Source organism: Pongo abelii, chromosome 8 (genome assembly GCF_028885655.2).
Source record: "Pongo abelii isolate AG06213 chromosome 8, NHGRI_mPonAbe1-v2.0_pri, whole genome shotgun sequence".
Lineage (NCBI taxonomy): Eukaryota > Metazoa > Chordata > Mammalia > Primates > Hominidae > Pongo > Pongo abelii.
In genome coordinates, this window is record NC_071993.2 from 134,245,880 (window position 1) to 134,263,567 (window position 17,688).

At 42.7% G+C, this 17,688-nt stretch overlaps 2 protein-coding genes across 8 annotated transcripts in view; one reads left to right on the forward strand and one right to left on the reverse strand.

Annotated features, from left to right (window-relative positions):
- The window catches only part of DOCK1 (dedicator of cytokinesis 1), a 547,152-nt gene that overhangs the window by 247,406 nt on the left and 282,058 nt on the right, over positions 1-17,688 (forward strand). The window lies entirely within an intron of this gene.
- Positions 1-17,688, reverse strand: part of INSYN2A (inhibitory synaptic factor 2A) — a 68,168-nt gene that overhangs the window by 25,795 nt on the left and 24,685 nt on the right. The window lies entirely within an intron of this gene.

Genomic DNA, 17,688 nt, shown 5'->3' on the forward strand with positions numbered 1-17,688 from the left:
ATTAATGTGTGTTTCCCAGTTTGCTCCGGTCTCTGCTTTCGTTGTACAAAACCAGTGCAACACCTATAGCTAAGATGATATTTAAGTTAAATTTAGAAGTGAACATAAGCTCCTGGATGAAGTAAATAATATGATTTTGTTATAAGCACAGGGAATGTGGGATGTTTCAACGCAGATTTATGGTGTTTTAAAGAAACTTTGAGGAAAAACCAACCACATATATATATGCTGACTCCATGGCGTATGTTTGCTCTACGCCCGCCTGTCCTGCTAGAACCAGCACTGGCAAAGTGCGGCCTGCAGGCCATATCCCGCCGGGGCCTGGTTTTGTCCAGCAAACTAAGAATGGATTTTACATTTTGAAGCGCTTGAAAAAAAATTGAAAGCATATAATATTTGTGACACATGGAAATGATCTGAAATTTAAATTTCAGTGTCCATGAATAAAGTTTTTACTTTGGACAATAAAATGGTGAAAATTTTTATGAAAATACCTATTTCTAGTATCCTCAATTTTGCCTCTTGGTCTGCAAATCCCTGAACATTTACTCTCTGGCTCTTTAGAGAAAAAAATGCCAAGCTTTATGTTAGAATGTCTTACTGCCATTGCCATAACTTCTGAGTTACTTTCCCTGGCTTTATTCTCTGGTCAGTTCTGTCAGACCCCCGAGGCCAGGCAGATTTTGGCCTTTGTAGGGGAGGTTGCTAATTCTCCCCCCTAATTAAAAAATTAATAATAATGACCTTGGGGTCTTTCTGTAGTATATTGTTGAAGGTTATATAAACATAAAGGGTTGATGATGAGAATTTTCTGGACCAAGCTGGAGTTGCCTTGGCTGTTTCTTGGTCCAGCCACCCAGGAACAGTTGGGGAGTGTTTTGTGTTTTCACAGTTTCTCCTATTTTATCCAGCCTTTCCTCTCTGACATTTTTAACATGCAGATGTGTATTTTCTGAATATTATTTTGTGTTCAGGCACAGACATGATAACCAGAATGTTAAATTTGTGGCAAGAGAAAAGCTCCCATCTGAATTGGCTTATAAACACTCTGGGGGCAAATTTCCACGTACAGAGCTACTCACCAGAGTAACAGTGTGCACAGAAGGTCTTCTGTCAACATTGCTAGTCAGTACTTTTTATCCCCTTTGCTATGTAAACTTCTCTGCATCATGGGTTTTAAATTGAAAATAACTTTTGTTTTCCTCATTATATTTTCTGTTATGTCAACATTTGACAAAAGGATTGTCTGCCACATGCCGTGATTGTCTCAGTGGGCTTGCAAAACTCAGACGTGACCTCACAGTTCTGTGCAGTTTGTTGATCAAGTGACCATATTCTGCTCCAAAGTGTTGCCAAGCACTTTCTGTGATTCATCATATTTCAACCTGAATTGGAATTACAGTATGGCTGTCTCTATCGTCTTTCCATCATCACCTCCCACCTTAGGTGCCTTTGGAACCCCACATCAGGCCATTCCATTCTCCCGTTGGCTTTGTCAGGAGACAGGGGGATGAACAGCCTGTGCCTTATCCCCTCCCCTTGTTCCTCCCCAGACATGGTGATTTTTCAGTCCTTACCCCTTTCCTCCTCATGGCAAGCCCCAAGAATGCATTCCTCCTGCACTTTCCCACCTGGCTCCAGATTTGTCCGCCCTATGCCAAGGCTCTTCCACATCATGACATCACTCTTTTCCCTTCTCTCTTGCCCTAGATAGACTTACAGCCTTTCTCCATCAGCTAATTCTACTGGAGCTTGGCTCTAAGCTCAGTGCTGACCAAGGTCATTTTGTACAGTGAAGTCAGTGCCATCCTTGAGCTCAGGTGCTGGCAATGGCATGGTCCATGCTGAATGTGTTGTTAAACCGTTGGCTTGGGTTGCAGATGAGGTACTGCTCTACTATTGTGTTGTGCTAGTGGGTATAAGCCAGAAGTCAGGAGAAAGAGCACCTAGTACTTGTCTATATGTGCTAGTCATATCCAAATTTTACGTTCTTATAGTGGGTGAAAACAGGGATATTTACAGTTTTCTGAAGGCACTCTTTTTGTGCTCGCAGGAAGGTGTGAATTCTAAGCTTATAGAACCTTCCTGCCCTAAACCTCAGGGCAAATCTCTATCAAGCCTCATCACCATCAATACTCCTTCCTTGCCCAGTGTCCAAGTTTCCCAGTGCCTCACTTGCATTAGAGCCCTGAGCCTTCTAATTATGCTAGCCTCACTTACAGAGGAGCATACAGTCACACTTCAAGTCCAGGATCTCATTATTCTTAGACCCCAGGCTTCTGATGCTCCCTGTCACCTTGCTTGTACTCTGGGGCTGGTGTTCTGCACCACATGTAATTGGCAGCTTGGGATAGGCAATGAACCTGACAATGAGAGGACAAAGGCTTCAGGCACCCGAAATGTACAAGAGGAATCTTCCAGGACCTTGGAGTTCTTCAGTAAGAAATTGCTATTCTTTTCTTTCCTTTTCTCTTTTTCTTTCTTTTTTTTTTTTTTTTTGAGACCGAGTTTCACTCTTGTTGCCCAGGCTGAAGTGCAATGGGCACAATCTGGGCTCACCATAACCTCTGCCTCCTGGGTTCAAGTGATTCTCCTGCCTCAGCCTACCGAGTAGCTGGGATTACAGGCATACGCCACCACGCCTGGCTAATTTTGTATTTTTAGTAGAGACGGGGTTTCTCCATGTTGGTCAGGCTGGTCTTGAACTCCCAACCTCAAGTGATCTTCCCGCCTTGGCCTCCCAAAGTGCTGGGATTACAGGCATGCGCCACTGCACCTGGCCTGAGAAATTGCTCTTCTAAAGCCCTTTCTGAAAAGACTTTACTGCAATCACTTTGTAGAAAGCACATATTCCTCCATTACAGTCAGTAAGCAAATAGTTATTAAGTACCTACTAAGTGTCAAACATTTTTCTGGCTCTACAGGAGACATTTGCGAATAAGATGGAGTCCTTGTCCTCACAAAGCTCACAGTGGCATGGGAGTGGCAGAAGGGCAACATAAATGCATAAATGAGCGAACGGTTAATTTTCGATACTGCTGAGTGTTAAGGAAGTGTTGCGAAGCAGTAGTTTGGCCTAGAATGAACTCTAAGGTGACGTTTTTAGTGAGACCTGGATGCTAATGAAAAAGCAGTCAGTCATCTGTTGATCCAGGGTTGGATGTTGCAAACACAAAGACCATCACGTGTTAACATCCTGCAGTGGGAATGGTGTTCCTCTGTTTGCAAGTCAGAAAAAAAGGCCAGTGCTGCTGGAATAGATGCAGCAGGTGAGAGTGGGGAGAGATGAGGACATGTGTATAAAATGAGAGGCCCTTTGGGCATTATTTTTAATTTAATGGGAAGCCACTATAGAGTTTTTCTTATAGGTGGTTGAATGACATGGAAACACTTCTTGACTTTTACTCTCAATCCTCTCCTTCTATAACATCATTTTCACTCAATTTTCTGTCTCTTGCTTCTTTTATTTACAACCCAGCCCAATTCACCAATTCCTGAGAAAATGGCATGGTTTGGCTGACGTTTGTTGGTAAGAAGCAAAGGAGTCATTATGTTTTCTTTGTATGGAGACATATCTGTGGTCATTCTTTTTTCAGCTAGTTTAAAACAGTGGGTGGTCTGTCAATTTCTACATATATGTATGTTTCTCCCATGTGTGAGAATTATTTTTAGGACTTCATTACCATGAAGGTGAGGTTTTGTTTAAGTTTTGTTTAGGATCTTCCTTTTGTTTAAAGGAATCAATTGTCTGGAGTCCATGAATGTCAGCAGGAGATTAATTTGTGCATAAAATTTAAAGTGTTGACCTTGTCATGTGGTTAATTCACAGGCGGCTGCCAGCAGCTGATGTCAATCAGGGTATGCCTGCTAAAATTTTATTAAGCACGAGAGTGTTCTCAATAGAGGGCTTAAAACTGTGTAATCCATTGTGCTTATTGCTTTGATAATCCATGTAATTGTCCTTGAAGCTTCCAAGCTGTAGGGTTTGGCTTCACTGATAATTTTATGGTCACATTAATAATTGGGCTGCAGCATCTGAATATGTTCTCCAAATAGAGATGAAACAGATAAGTTATTTCTACAGGACAGGGAACACAGAGTGCTGTTATGGAATTTCCCTATTTTTTCCTTCTCAACTTGGAAACACATCAGAAAACAGTACTTTGAATGATTCTCTGTATTGCCATTGCCATAAGGAAGAACAATCTAAAAACTTTAAACTGCTAGAGCAGATTCTTCTCCAGTGACAGTAGGGCTGGAGATCTTTTGCAAATTAGAAGTTTAGAGAGGAGAAAGGTTAGGTTATTGATGTAAAACCTGCAGTGGAAGAACGTTTGGATCACAAATTATAAATTTTCTGTCTTGCAGATTAATTGCTACCTTTGTAAAGCACTCTTCCCTTTTGCTTTGAGGAGCCTGTATTATATATACATAGGCTTGTAACTCCATGTGTGATACAATACCTGGTACCTTCTGGACTTTCAGTTAATGTTAATGTAGCCAAGTCATAAGTCCATATTTATATTTTCATAAGTCCAGAATAACACATTTATCTATTTAAAGAATTCCAACTGAGTGTGGAAAAAAACCTGACAAGTATAAATTGTGAAAAGTTCTAGTCTACATTTTTCTCCCCATATGAACTCCTTTGGGTGCTAATGATAAGCATGTTCATTGTAAATATGGATTTTGTGGCATTCACTATTTATTGTCCTATGGCAGTTAGTTGTAAGTATTCTCTTAACAATGCATATAGCTTGGAAAACGTCGCATTTAGCACCAGGGACAGTGTTAAAAGTCCAAGGAGCTCTCTTTTTTTGGTGCTTTTGTTTTCTGTTCTGTTGATGCTCTAGCCTCCCATCTTTCTAGAACTGGGTTTTATCCCAGGGACCAATTTGGGGACCCTGGACCTCTCCTTGCTTGATGATGCCTTTTGAACACTCCTTGGTCAAGGTAGGCTTGCCTGTTAGAAGAGCCTGGACATGAACTGTTAATAGGGAAGCTAAGAACATAGACTCTGTGACAGTGAATGAAAGAGAAGGTGATGCTCTGTTAAAAAGAGAAGGGATCTGGACAAGCCAGTTTTACAAGGTGGTTTTTGTGGAGTCCAGTTTTTGAGTCATTTACACTTCTGTTTCATAGTGAACCACCTTTCTTCACAGGACTTTGCTCTACTTTAAAGAAAGTAAAATAAACTTGGCTTACACAACACAGTGTCAGGGCTACCTCTCTGTAATGGCCTGGACCTCTCAGGTTTAGCTCAGCATGCAGTTCCCCAGTTTCTCTAGCTACCTTATACCTTTATAATAATCAGCTCTAATTCTTCAGTTGTTACTATCAGCAATTCCTGAATGTACAAATATATATATATACTTGTATACTTACAAGTATATAACATACCTGAATTTTTTTGTGTGTAAATACACATACATACATACATACCTTTGTAAATTTATTTTAAAAAGTGGTGACAATTTGGGGCATGCAAGTCTTCAGTTAATCCTTTTTGGACCAATAGCAAAAGAGGGACTATACGCACCTTTGTATATTTATTTTAAAAGCTGGTGACAATTTGGGGTATGCGTGTTTTCAGTTATTCCTTTTACAGACCATTAGCAAAAGAGGGCATCACGGGTAGACATCTGAAAAGAAACAAAGAAGGGCAGACCCATGGCAGAGCTGGTGCTGCAGTTTTTGTGACACCACTGCAGGAATGATAAAGGAGGAGCGGTGGCTGCCAGCCTCAGCCTGAGAGCCGCACCATGGCCACATCCTGGGCGGCAGGGACTCCGAGGAGCAGGGCACAGGAGGGCTGGACGGCATCTGCTCTTTCATACTGGTACCACAGGGAGATCTAAGTCAGCAGGGCCCTGGGTGTTAGGAAAGGGTGTTGAGAAATGTCAGAGAAAGGTCACTGCAAGCTTTCTTCCCAGCCACATATCCAAGCTCTGCTCAGTGTCTCCGAGACCTTGAAGATGGGGCCTGAGAGGCAGGACTAACAACTCTGAGGCAATCATAACAAAACATGAATTGTTTGGTTAAAAGGTCAGGAAAGAAAAAAAAAAAGTCTCTCACTGTGCTGTCATTAGAAGCAAAGACCGAGAAAGTGACAAGCATCTGCTAGAGGAATGGCTAGCAAGTGGAAACTAATTTTACAGTACCTAATAGTAATTACAATACTAGTATTGGGTGATTGGATTGATGTAAATGTGCTGTTTTTACTGCCATAGTCCCACGACACTGTTTCCTTCATAAGATTTAAATTCTCAATGGAAAATTCTCTTCTCACATTCCTGGGTGACTGGATGATGGGGCATTTGTGTGTGCCCAGTCTGGTTGCAGAGTTCAGCAGTGTGCTGTGGGCCCCTCCCTGGAAGATGTGTTCAGTACACAGTGCAGGGGAGGGCAAGTGACCCGGTTGTTGATTTGCTGCTCTTTTAAATGGCTTGTTAATTTTCAGTAAGTTCAGAGCTTCTAGCATGTCAGGGAACACCACGCTGGATAATGCTGAAATCAAGGCGTGACCTTCTAAGTGTGGTCTTCAAAACGTTCACTACATAGGGTATGGCAGTTGTCACACTGAATCAATGCAGAGGCTGTATCCTAGGTTTACCTGTATGGACCTTAGCTAGAGATGGTGGTTGTTGCAGAAATAAAAAAGGCATGGTCTGTGCTCCCAAAGAAAATTGTTTTTGCCATTAATTTATTCTCTTAAGTTTGATCTCTCTTGTTCTTTCAGTTTTCTTACTGGATGCAACAACAGTTTTTTTCTTCTGCATTCTTACGCAGGTTTGTGCACTAGCTGTCTCTTCTTGATAACTAAGCCATCATTTATGTCAGCATCTTGAAGGACTTTTTCACTTAATAGTCTCAAAGTGACATTAATTAGAGGCATAAAATGATACCACCACTATTGCTGGGAGAAATTAAGTTTCAAAAGATAGTAAAGGCACTGTTTTCAGTGATTCCCTCCTATGTTTGAGAGCCACTCTGAGCAGTAGATTTGGCTTGTTTCTGAATCTAAGGTCTTACCAGGAGTTTGCCAGATTATGCCCTGGACATGTACTTATTTCAGATGTCAGCTGTTTACAGCTAAAGTGGATTTAGACTTCACCATATACTCATGGAAACGCAAGTACATTGTCTTAGCATTTGAGCTGTTAAATGCTAGAATTTGAGGGAACAGCCAATTTATGGTTGCTAAAAGAATATGAAGTCGATTTTCTCAACCAGCTCCCAAGATCACCCCTTCATCAGTCAAAGGCAGTACTGGCTTTTGGTGATGGTTTGTCTGTTCCCTTTTTCCCAGTAGCTGATAGGAGCCATCTGTCAGCCAGCACCCAACTTACTACAGTTAGGCTAAGCAGTTATGAGATCCTTGCTGGCCTTGGATGTCCAAGTAGACAAAGTAAGTTGTTAGTGGTAAAAACCGAAGTTGCAATTTGAAGAGCACAAATTATGACCCTCCATACTGGCAAGGCTCTTTGGAGTACTGCCTCTGTTCTCCCCTGCTTTTGGGATGTCGAACAGGGGTGACTGTTGACACCTCTCCAGCTGCCCAGCTGCCCAGCTGCCACTTTTTGAGAGTTCTGCTGGAGCAGCTGTTCTTTACGGACCCTTTGGCTGGTTCTCCCCCACTCTCCTCGCCTCTGCTCGATTTCCTCTGCCAGAACACCTGTCTTGCCATGTTGTCATGGCAGGCTAATCTTTCTTTGTTCGCCCAGCAAATGAATATCTGCCATGCCAGTCACAGAGGAGATGGCAATAAAGGTCTGTGGATACATGGAATGATCAATGAAGGAGCAAATGAAAAATATAATTGAGAAGGTGTCTTTGTCTCAGATATATGGGAGTTGGATTGACCCCTGTTCCAGAGAAACTTAGCAGCTTTTTCCTGACAGTTAAGTAAAACTCTGGAAAACTGTCTCCCATGTTTTCTGCTCAGGACGTTGATGATGGGACAAGCAGTGTCTGTGGTAGAGTTACTTTAATATAACCACCACTCATGGGTTTCGAGAATGTTAATGCGATTTGATATTGTATGATTGGTTTCTCTTTTCTCCACCTCTTTCGCCTGTAGATGTATGTCAGGTGGTAAAGCTGATCCCATTAACTCTCAGTATTCTCCATTTGTCTAGAATGTCTTTCTGGGGAAAGGCAAATACTTCTTTTTCAGATACCCGTGCAATCTCCCTGAATATGAACATGTGTGTTCTATAGTGTTTCTTGTATACAGTTGTGTCCCAATTGATTACTCTAAGGGGGATCTATTTTTGTCATCCCATGTGAGAACTTGGAAGTAATATATCTCTAAGAACATGATAGTTAGATCTGATAGCATTCTAATGCTGAATCTCCATATAGATTAAAGGATTTTGAGGGCTACCCTAGCAACCTCAACACAAATTACTTAGCAATGATGTTTGGAGCACAGCTCATTCAGAAGTTGAGGTGGGTCTGTCTTCATCCCATTTCTCTTTACCTTACTTTTTTTCCATGGTAGGGCAAAGTTCTCAGAATCACACACATCCCATTCCCCTAAAGCCAGGAATCGAGATGTTAAACCCTGGAAGGATCACCTGTACATGTAAACTCCATGTGGTCTCATTTAACATATCAGGATAATTTTCAACAAGCCTAGTTATTTCTACTTAGTGTTCTAATCACAGACCTTAACAGACTTTGCTACAAATGAGCCGACATAACGAGCCGGCCTCCCCAGGCCTGCCAGTCACAGTTCATCAGGTGCTTGCTGTGCGTCAGCACTGTGCGTGGCCTGTGCTGGGGAACAGTTGCTTGGAAGAATAAAACACAGGTCTTGCCCCCAGACACTTAAAATCCAGAAGACCTTTGTTTCCAAAATGAAGGAATTGTTGATGGGTTAAGGAAGCAGAGTCACATAACCCTGAACAGCAGCACTCCTTCCGTGGGACTGTTATAACCCGCATGCAAACCCGCATCCTTGGTCCTGGCCCGGCTTCTCTCTTCCCTCCTGGGCAGCACAGCACATCCGCAGCACAGCACTCCCAGCACCTTGTTTGTGGCTCTCTTGCAGACCATGCCACCGTGGAATCTGATGATCAGATGCACTTTCTCTGTCCTATGGGTCTGGGCATTTTGCTGGCTGGGAACATGTCTTTGTTCCTCTTCACAATCCTAGCTGCTGATAGCTTGGTGACTTCTGCAGATCGGGGCTTGAGGTGCATCAGCAATGCCTGGTCCTTTCATGCCCAGTGAAAGTCAGTTTCCTTCCCACCTCTCCCTCCCTCCCTGCTTGAGACTTCTTCACCACGGTGTATACCTGTATGCTGTGAGCTGTAGCTATTTTGCTTTCCCTGTCTCCCTCCACGAGAAGGTCAACACGATGTGGGCAGAGGTTTTTGTCTGTTCCCTGGCGGACGAACTTTCAGTGCCCACCTCAGGGCCAGAAGTAGAGTAGATGATTGAGAAATATTTTTTGAATAATGCTTGAGTGAATGAATGAGGAATCTGTGTGAGTGCCCTTTTGGGTGAACTGATAACATACCCTTTTGCTTCTGAAAAGGAAAATAGGACTCTCACAGTTTTGTGATGCATCTGTCTAAATAGTATTCATATTAGCCCATTTTAAATTTCTTCAAACAAGTAGAAAAAAGGTCAGTCGTTTTCTGCTTCCGACACCCAGTTTTGAAAATAAATAGCTTGGTCTTGCACCTAAAGCAGGCCCATTTCTGTGTCCAGATAAAGGCTTTTTTTTTTTTTTTTTTTTTTTTTTTTTTTTTTTTTGCCCCGAAGCAATCCTGGTGGATGTGTTCCATGAAGAAACACCCTTAATGAACTCAGTGGCTTTCTTTCGATGGTGTGGACAAATTAACTTTTATTGGCCTCGCAGCTCCCCAGATGTGGTGACACTATAATTCTGGGGAGGCTCTGGCTGTTAGGGAAGCTTTTAATGCTTGTTTTCATTATCAAGAATTAAAGGGTAACAATGCTGGTGGATCGTGGCAAAGCATCACAGTTAGCAGGGAGATTCCAACCTGCGTGGCGTTGCGTCGCGTCCCAGAGGACGCAGGGGTCAGCCGGGCTCCCTCTCCTCTCTTTCTTCCTCGGCCCTTTGTCTCCCTGTCATTTGCCTCGTTGTTTTTTTTTTTTTATTTTTGGAGACAGAGTCCTGCTGTGTCACCCAGGCTGGGTGCAGCAGCGCGATCTGGGCTCACTGCAAACTCCGCCTCCCAGGTTCAAGTGATTCTCCTCCCTCAGCCTCCCGAGCAGCTGAGATTACAGGTGCCTGCCACCATACCCCACTAATTTTTGTATTTTCAGTAGACACGGGGTTTCACCATGTTGGCCAGGCTGGTCTCAAACTCCTGACCTCAGGTGATCCACCCGCCTCAGCCTCCGAGAGTGTTGGGATTACAGGCATGAGCCACCGCGCCCGGCCCTGCCTCCTTGTTTTTGTCGCTCCTCTCTGTAGCCCTGTCCCAGCAACTTATATGCTGCTTTTTTCACAGAGCCATCATGCATGATGGAGAAAATGGAATGCATCAGTATTTTATAGACATTATTATTGTCAGAAATACATGCAGATTTGGACAGGGACAAATACAGAGATGAACACTATTATTAAGGCAGGACTTTTTTTTTTTTTTTAGCTTTGGTGCCTTTTAATCATATTTTCATAATATAAAATCATAACATAAATATCAGGAAAGCTAGTAATTATTATTTTGTGTGTATACTGCCTGGCTATATTATAAACAGGGCAAAGCTTACATTTTCCTTCTTTCATTCATGCAGTCAGGGAAATACTAAGTTGCAAAATGATGACAATGATACAAACAAGTCATTTGGCCCAGAAGGCACCAGTAGCAGCTATTAATAAGGAAAACAACTTTTTCCAGCTGAGGCCAAGTTGATTAACTTATTTTCCTGGAGGAGAGATAAAGCTTAAGCTATAATTTATTGAAAATTAATGAAAATGAATTTTGGTGGCACTGGCTATCAAACTAGAATGAAAATAAGAATGTGAGTATACTATATTAAACCAAATTTTCCTTCAGGACTCCCATATTTCTTCAGCTCTTGTACTGTCACAGAGGTTTGAATTTGAAAGCATTAATGTTGTCTATTTGCCAGTGGTTCTGATGGTAAATATCCACAGAGTCTTTTATCTTGAATTTCTTTTGATGTGTGTTTTTAGATCAAGCTTAGTTAGCAATTTTTAATGAGAACTTACACGTCTTGGAGCTTTAGTGCTTTGTTTCAAAAGCCTGACCTTGCATTTGCTTTTTAAACAAATGTTTCAGAGCTCTTGTTGCCAAAGACTAAAATCTTTAAATTTGGTGTGATCATTTATAAAGTTCTTGATGTCCAGTTATGAGAGTTTTCTAAGGGGATAACCTAGTGCTGTAACCAATGACATACTGATAGAGAAAACTTTACTACCTTTTTGGTTAAAGGATGCTCATTTTTAGATCATTTTTTCCCCCAGGATCTCAATGTTCATGAATGTTCTTGCCAGCCTATCTTTAAGGTTTATTTTTATATTGCATTGCAAACAATGCAGTATCAAATGTTTGTTGTTCACACGGATGTGGACATCAGTATGAGGAAGGAAGAGCCAGACAGGCATGTGACGGCCCTCTGAAGGACCACTGATATTACAAATGGCCTATGAACTGGGTTTCCAGGCAGGTTCCTCAAGGAGAGACGTTGCATCCTGGCACCCAGATCCCTGGACTTAAAGATCAATGGCCTTGATTTGTCTGAAATTACCTCACAGAGAGGATTCCTGTTAATGATTACAGATCCTTCCCAATACACTTTATTTATGGGACCCCCTCAATGGCAGTGGGTGGGGGGGGGGGGTCTCTGCTGTCTCTAGCACCGGAAAGATGCTTTCTCCAGAAGATGAATTGGCATGAACCCTACCGGGCCTGGGAGGGTAGAAGCTTCTGTAGCCTTTTCAAGTAAAAGGGAAAATCCAGACTTGCATTAGCAAAAAAATTTAAAAATTTAAAAAATGCCTGCATTTTCTTATTTATTTATTTATTTATTTATTTATTTATTTATTTATTTTCTGAGACGGAGTCTCGCTCTGTAGTGCAGGGGCACAATCTCGGCTCACTGCAAGCTCTGCCTCTTGGGCTCACTCCATTCTCCTGCCTCAGCCTTCCAAGTAACTGGGACTACAGGTGCCCGCCACCATGCCCGGCTAATTTTTTGTATTTTTAGTAGAGACGGGGTTTCACCGTGTTAGCCAGGATGGTCTCCATCTCCTGACCTCGTGATCCACCTGCCTCGGCCTCCCAAAGTGCTGGGATTACAGGTGTGAGCCACCGCACCCGGCCCAAAAAATGCCTGCATTTTCATTAGTTCATGTTAGTTCCCCATTTTCAGGGGAGAGAGATGAGTGGGCTGGTCTGACAGCCCAGATGTGAATTCTGGCATTAACATGTCTCACCAGTTTTTTGACCTTGGAGAAGGTACTGAGCATATCCAAGCTCTGGCTTCCTCATAGAGGGCATTCCCACCTTGGATTGTTACTCTAAGGATTAGAGAAGATAATACCAAATGGCTGGCACGTTGTAGGTGCCCAAAATAGGTGACCTCTGTAGGTCCTCTGTATGGGGATTCTCATTTCACTAGAACTCTCCCTCAGCTCCAGTGGGAAATAGAGCTCAAACCATTTTTGCATAGCTTAGCAGGAATTGCATGGAGTTTTTAAAATTATTTGAAAATTAGAACTTGCATTTCATTTTTTTTTAAATCCAAATTCTGGGACACAAATCCATAAATTCCATAAATGTTCATGCCATGCCTTGAATTGCTCATTTTATCTGCAAATGGGCTGTCTGGATTGCCTAGTGGCTTGGTGGTGAGGTTTTTATTCACCTACCAACTTAAAAGGCTGAGGAGGTATTTGAAATCTATTTTGGCATTCTGCACAGGAAGATTATTTAAATTACATTTTCAAGTATGTGTGATACCTACATGAAGCCCAAAGCAAGAATTTGAAATGTGTTTTGTATTCTTACAAATATATTTTGCTTTATTTTTCATATTAGAGATGGAAAGCCTTATTATTTAAGAACTTAAAAGTAGTGTTTACAAAGTTATATAAATATAAGCTATAAAAAAGGCTTGCTGTGACCCTGTGAATTAAATGAAGAAAATGATAGAAAGAATATGAAATGTGCTTCCCATTTCAAAATCTCAAAGAAATGATAACATATTTGGGGGTTCGAACTTGAATATTCTATTGCAAATAAATAAAAGCCATTAGTTTCAACAGAAAAAGAAAAGAAAATGGCTACCCTGAAAACAATTCAAATGATTGCAATCTTGCAGGACAGAGACCAACTCTAGCATTTGTAGTACTGGGAGAGATAAGGAATTGATGAAGTGTCAAGAGGAAAAAAGAAAACAGAACAGTGGGATCATTGCACACTTTTATTGATGGAGATCTGCAGTGAGGTTCCCCCCCCCAAACTTTTATGAGTATTATAAGGCAGTGGCTGAAACTGTGATGTTCTCAGACATCTCTATAGAATATGTTCTTGGAGCAGAAAGGAGCCTCTAGGGCCTCTCCTCTCATTTGGACCATCTTCCTTTCATATCAAAAAATGTAGCTCAGAGGCCAGGCCAGGATGAACTAGAAGAAAATCCAGGTCTCCTGACGCTACATCAGCTCCCCTGCCTGTGACACCAAATGAACTGGTCCTGTCCTTTTCTCTGGAAACCACCAAGACAAAGCTTGATGTCTCCATTTAGTGATCCTCACCACCACCCCCCATCCCCAAAATACACTACCCTGTAAAATAAAGCAAGAAAATCTCTTCTCTGTGTTCAAGCTCCTCCCCTGGCTTCACCTCCCTGAATCTTAGCACTTGGAGGGTTGCTTCCTAGTAGCAAAGTAACCTCGAAGGGAGTAACTTACTGAGTACAAACATAGTCTGAGGACTGAGACCCTCTTTGTCCATAATTCATTTCATCTCCAAGAGAAGCCCAGGAGGCAGGTATTCTCAGCTGTCTGTTACAGAGAAAAGCTGAGGTCCAGAGGGGTTAATAAGCCTGTGCACACAGGTCAGGAGAGGGAAGGTCAGCATCTCAGGACCTGCAGAATGGAGAGCCTGGTCACCCCACCCTACCCCTCTCCTGAATCTCACTCTGGAAAAATGGAAGAACCAAGTGCATGGGAGGCTGACCTCAGCCAGCTGGCTGGAATGATGTAAAATGTTTTGGGTTATGATAAATGTGGAGAGAGACATCGAAACTGATTTATCAAGAATATTAGAAAATGAAGTGCTGACATTTCCATGCCAGTCAAATAGGGAGTGCTAAGGCACAGGAGAGCATTTGGCAGCAACAACCTTTTTGCTTCTGATGTCGGCTCAGCGCTGCTTTCTCTCTGCTGCTCACAATGCCCTGCTTTTCTGTGATGCATCTGGCCAGAGCCAGGGAACACGACACTCAATATTCCAGAGAAGAGCCACAAGATCGTTTTCAGGACTGCAGAGGCTGTTGAGAGACCGTCTAATGTCACCCACCTCCTCTCCTCAAAATTGGGCCATTCCCAGCTAACCAGGTGGAAGACTTTGATCTCTATTAAGAGGGTAGGTTTTGGCAAGAACAACCTAATCATCCTGCTAGAGGGTGCACAGCCAAATTGGGATGGGATCACCTCACCGTGCCCAGCTTTCCCCTTGGCTCTTGGAGGGGGGAACCTGGGAAGCTAGGAAATCAGACTCTAAGCCCACACCTTCGTGATTCCTCAGCGTTTATGCACAGCTGCTGCAGTGGTGCACAATTTTCTATGTGGGTTCTTTCTGCTCTGTAACTTAAATAGTCCCCTTATGCTTCCTCTGTAATTGTGATGCAGTATTTATTCTGTTTGGGCATTGGTAATTAGAGCAAATTCAGAGATTTCTTATACCCTGACAGGTCTCTCTGAAGAATGCCTGATTCTGAGTGATTTGTCAATATGAGGACATAAGATACAGCAAGTATATCATTTCTACCCATCTGGCATCAATATCTAGGTTAACGCAAGTCACATCACACAAACATGTTCTGTGATGGCTTTTTATTCCTGCTGCTGGGAGAATGAGACTTTTTCATGTTTCCAAGAGATGCTGTCATATACATTATACATACATATTAGGTATATGTGTATCATACACACACAAAGTTCCAAAGCAGGATCCCAGGTTGTATGGGCCGATGAACAATTAAGCGTATATTTGAACAGCCTGAATGCTGATGAACTGTGAAGCCCTCAAAGGCTGGGCCCGAATTCCTTTGACTCTCACATCCTCTCATTGCCTGGCACAGTGTCCATCACTTCAGTGATGTTTGGCAGAAACCTTCTAAATGTGTGAATGAATGATAGGCCGGTGTGCCTGGCAGTCACACACCTTGGATTGCCTGCACCCATATTCTGGCCTGAACAGTTTTAGCTGTATGAATGTGGTCACTGTATTTACAAACCGTATATCAGGAGTCCATAAACTATGGCCTGTGGCCCAAATCTGGCTACCACCTGTTTTTGTAAATAAAGTTTTATTGGAACACAAGTACGCTCATTCATACAGATTGTCTGTGGGTGCTTTCAGGATACAAGGGCCGAGTTGAATCACTGTGACATAGACTGGCTCTCAATATGTATTTACTACTTGGCGCTTTGCAGAAAAGTTTGCTGACCTCTGCCATGTAGGAGCTGACCCTGAGCCCCTGCAGTAAACACTGATGTCCATGAGACTAAGTCCTTACCTCTTAATTATGTGTATGTGCACAAGACCTTTCATTACTTGTTGGCTATTCATTTTTTTTGGTAAAGTTGAGCAAACCTTGATACAGGATACCACACTTTATCTGTATTAACTCGTTCCATCCCTCAGATCTTTCTTCCTCTCTCCCTTGTCTTGAACACCACTGTGAACGGCACCCTCACAGAGCCCCTGAACTCAGGGGGTTCCTTTAGCTTCTTTTTTTACCACTGTGTGCCCGAGACTCGGGAGAGCTGGCCTCACACCACCAAGAAACCACCCTTTCTCAGTAAGGATGAACAGGACCCCTGCTGACAGGGAACTGCCCCTGTGATGGGGTGGCAGGGATGATGGAAGGTGGTAAATAACTGGGTTTGCCACCCTTCCTGCAAGGTACTAGACTCTTTGGGTTGGTGTGTTACTTAGGATTTTCTGTTTTTAATCATACTCTTGCCTTTGCTCTGAATTAGTAAAGTCACAAAGCCCCGAAGCCTCAGGGTCTCATCACTACCTGCTGGTCATGTTTAAGGGCCTGGGTCCTCTTGCTCTCTCCCCCTACCCCAAGCCTGCAGGTAACACCCAGCAAATGCTGAGGGAGGCCTGGCCCGTAGAAGAATCTGCTTCACTCTGGGCAATGACAGATCCTGATCATGTGCTTGATATCCTCAAGTAAAGCTTCTCACGATCATTTCTGGTCTTCTCCAAATAGCAGAGTATCATTAAGCTGTCACCAGCCAATGGACACTTCAAGACACTAAATGTTTGGGGTAGGAAATCTAAGAGGCAAAGAGCACTGTCCGGGTTGCCACACTGTAGTTGCTGGTGAGTTTACCCAACGAGCCACCAAGACCTACACCCCATTGGTCTGAGGATCTCCTGCCCAGGAATCCCATAGCTGCTACAGGGAATTAGCACTGTTCTAATAATTGATTGGGTTTTTTAAATCCACTGTCCCATTTGCCTTGTTCTTAGCCTTCAGTGACTCCCATTAGTGACTTATTTAGGTAGTCTGTGTGACCCTGAACTTCCCCGGAAGACACAAGCATAATACTAAGAGCTCTGAAATAAGCAGGATAATTCTTGGCATTCATGCAAGCCCGCACTGCATAAAGCAGAGTGATTTTAGTGAATTGCCCCAGTGTTTTACAAGGGACTGAAAGGCATGATTTTGCATACTTTTTGCACATCTAACCTACTTGCAGAATTCATCCCACTGAAATGCTCGTAACAGGATATGTCCTTTATTCAGCACCAACTGTGTGCTGGTTATAAGTGGGAGCTTTGTGGATACCGTATTTCAGTGTCTACCACCCCTAGTTGATTCAGACAAAATTGAAGCTCACAGAGGTTAACCTGTCTCAGCCATAAACATTCTCTGCCGAAGCCATTTGGAAATCTACATAAGCAAATGAAAATAATGAAGGAGAGTCTCTTATGAAAAATAATTTGGAAGCTACCGAAAGCAGCTGTAGCCAGTGACACAGAAATTCCTGCACAGGTTAAGAACTACAGGGAAGCACTTGCTTGACAAACTCAATAGTGAAAAGAAGTCCTATTAAGGAGATTTTACAATAAACATGTTCTAAGAAACATACATTGCCCAGGGCCATCAGCAGGATTCAAAGAGTACTGGCTTCCCAAGGAGCAGGCCCATGGCCCCTTTGGGCCAGGTCAAACCTTAAGTACAGTGTGGAAATGTGGGGGCAAGATTTGTCACTTGCATTCAAACTCATGGGCCCCGAGGTGCCTGCCCTCACTAGGACTCTTCTGAATGCAGATGAAATTCTGTTGGAAGCCCCTGTATGCTTTATTGGGGTGGCAAGTGGGGAGAGGAACTGACTTTCCCCAGCTTCAAGAGTGTTCTCCAGCTCCTGATTTGTAGGCTTTACAATATTTTCCAAGAAAAGTTCCATTGATTTTTATTTTTTTGAGACGGAGTCTC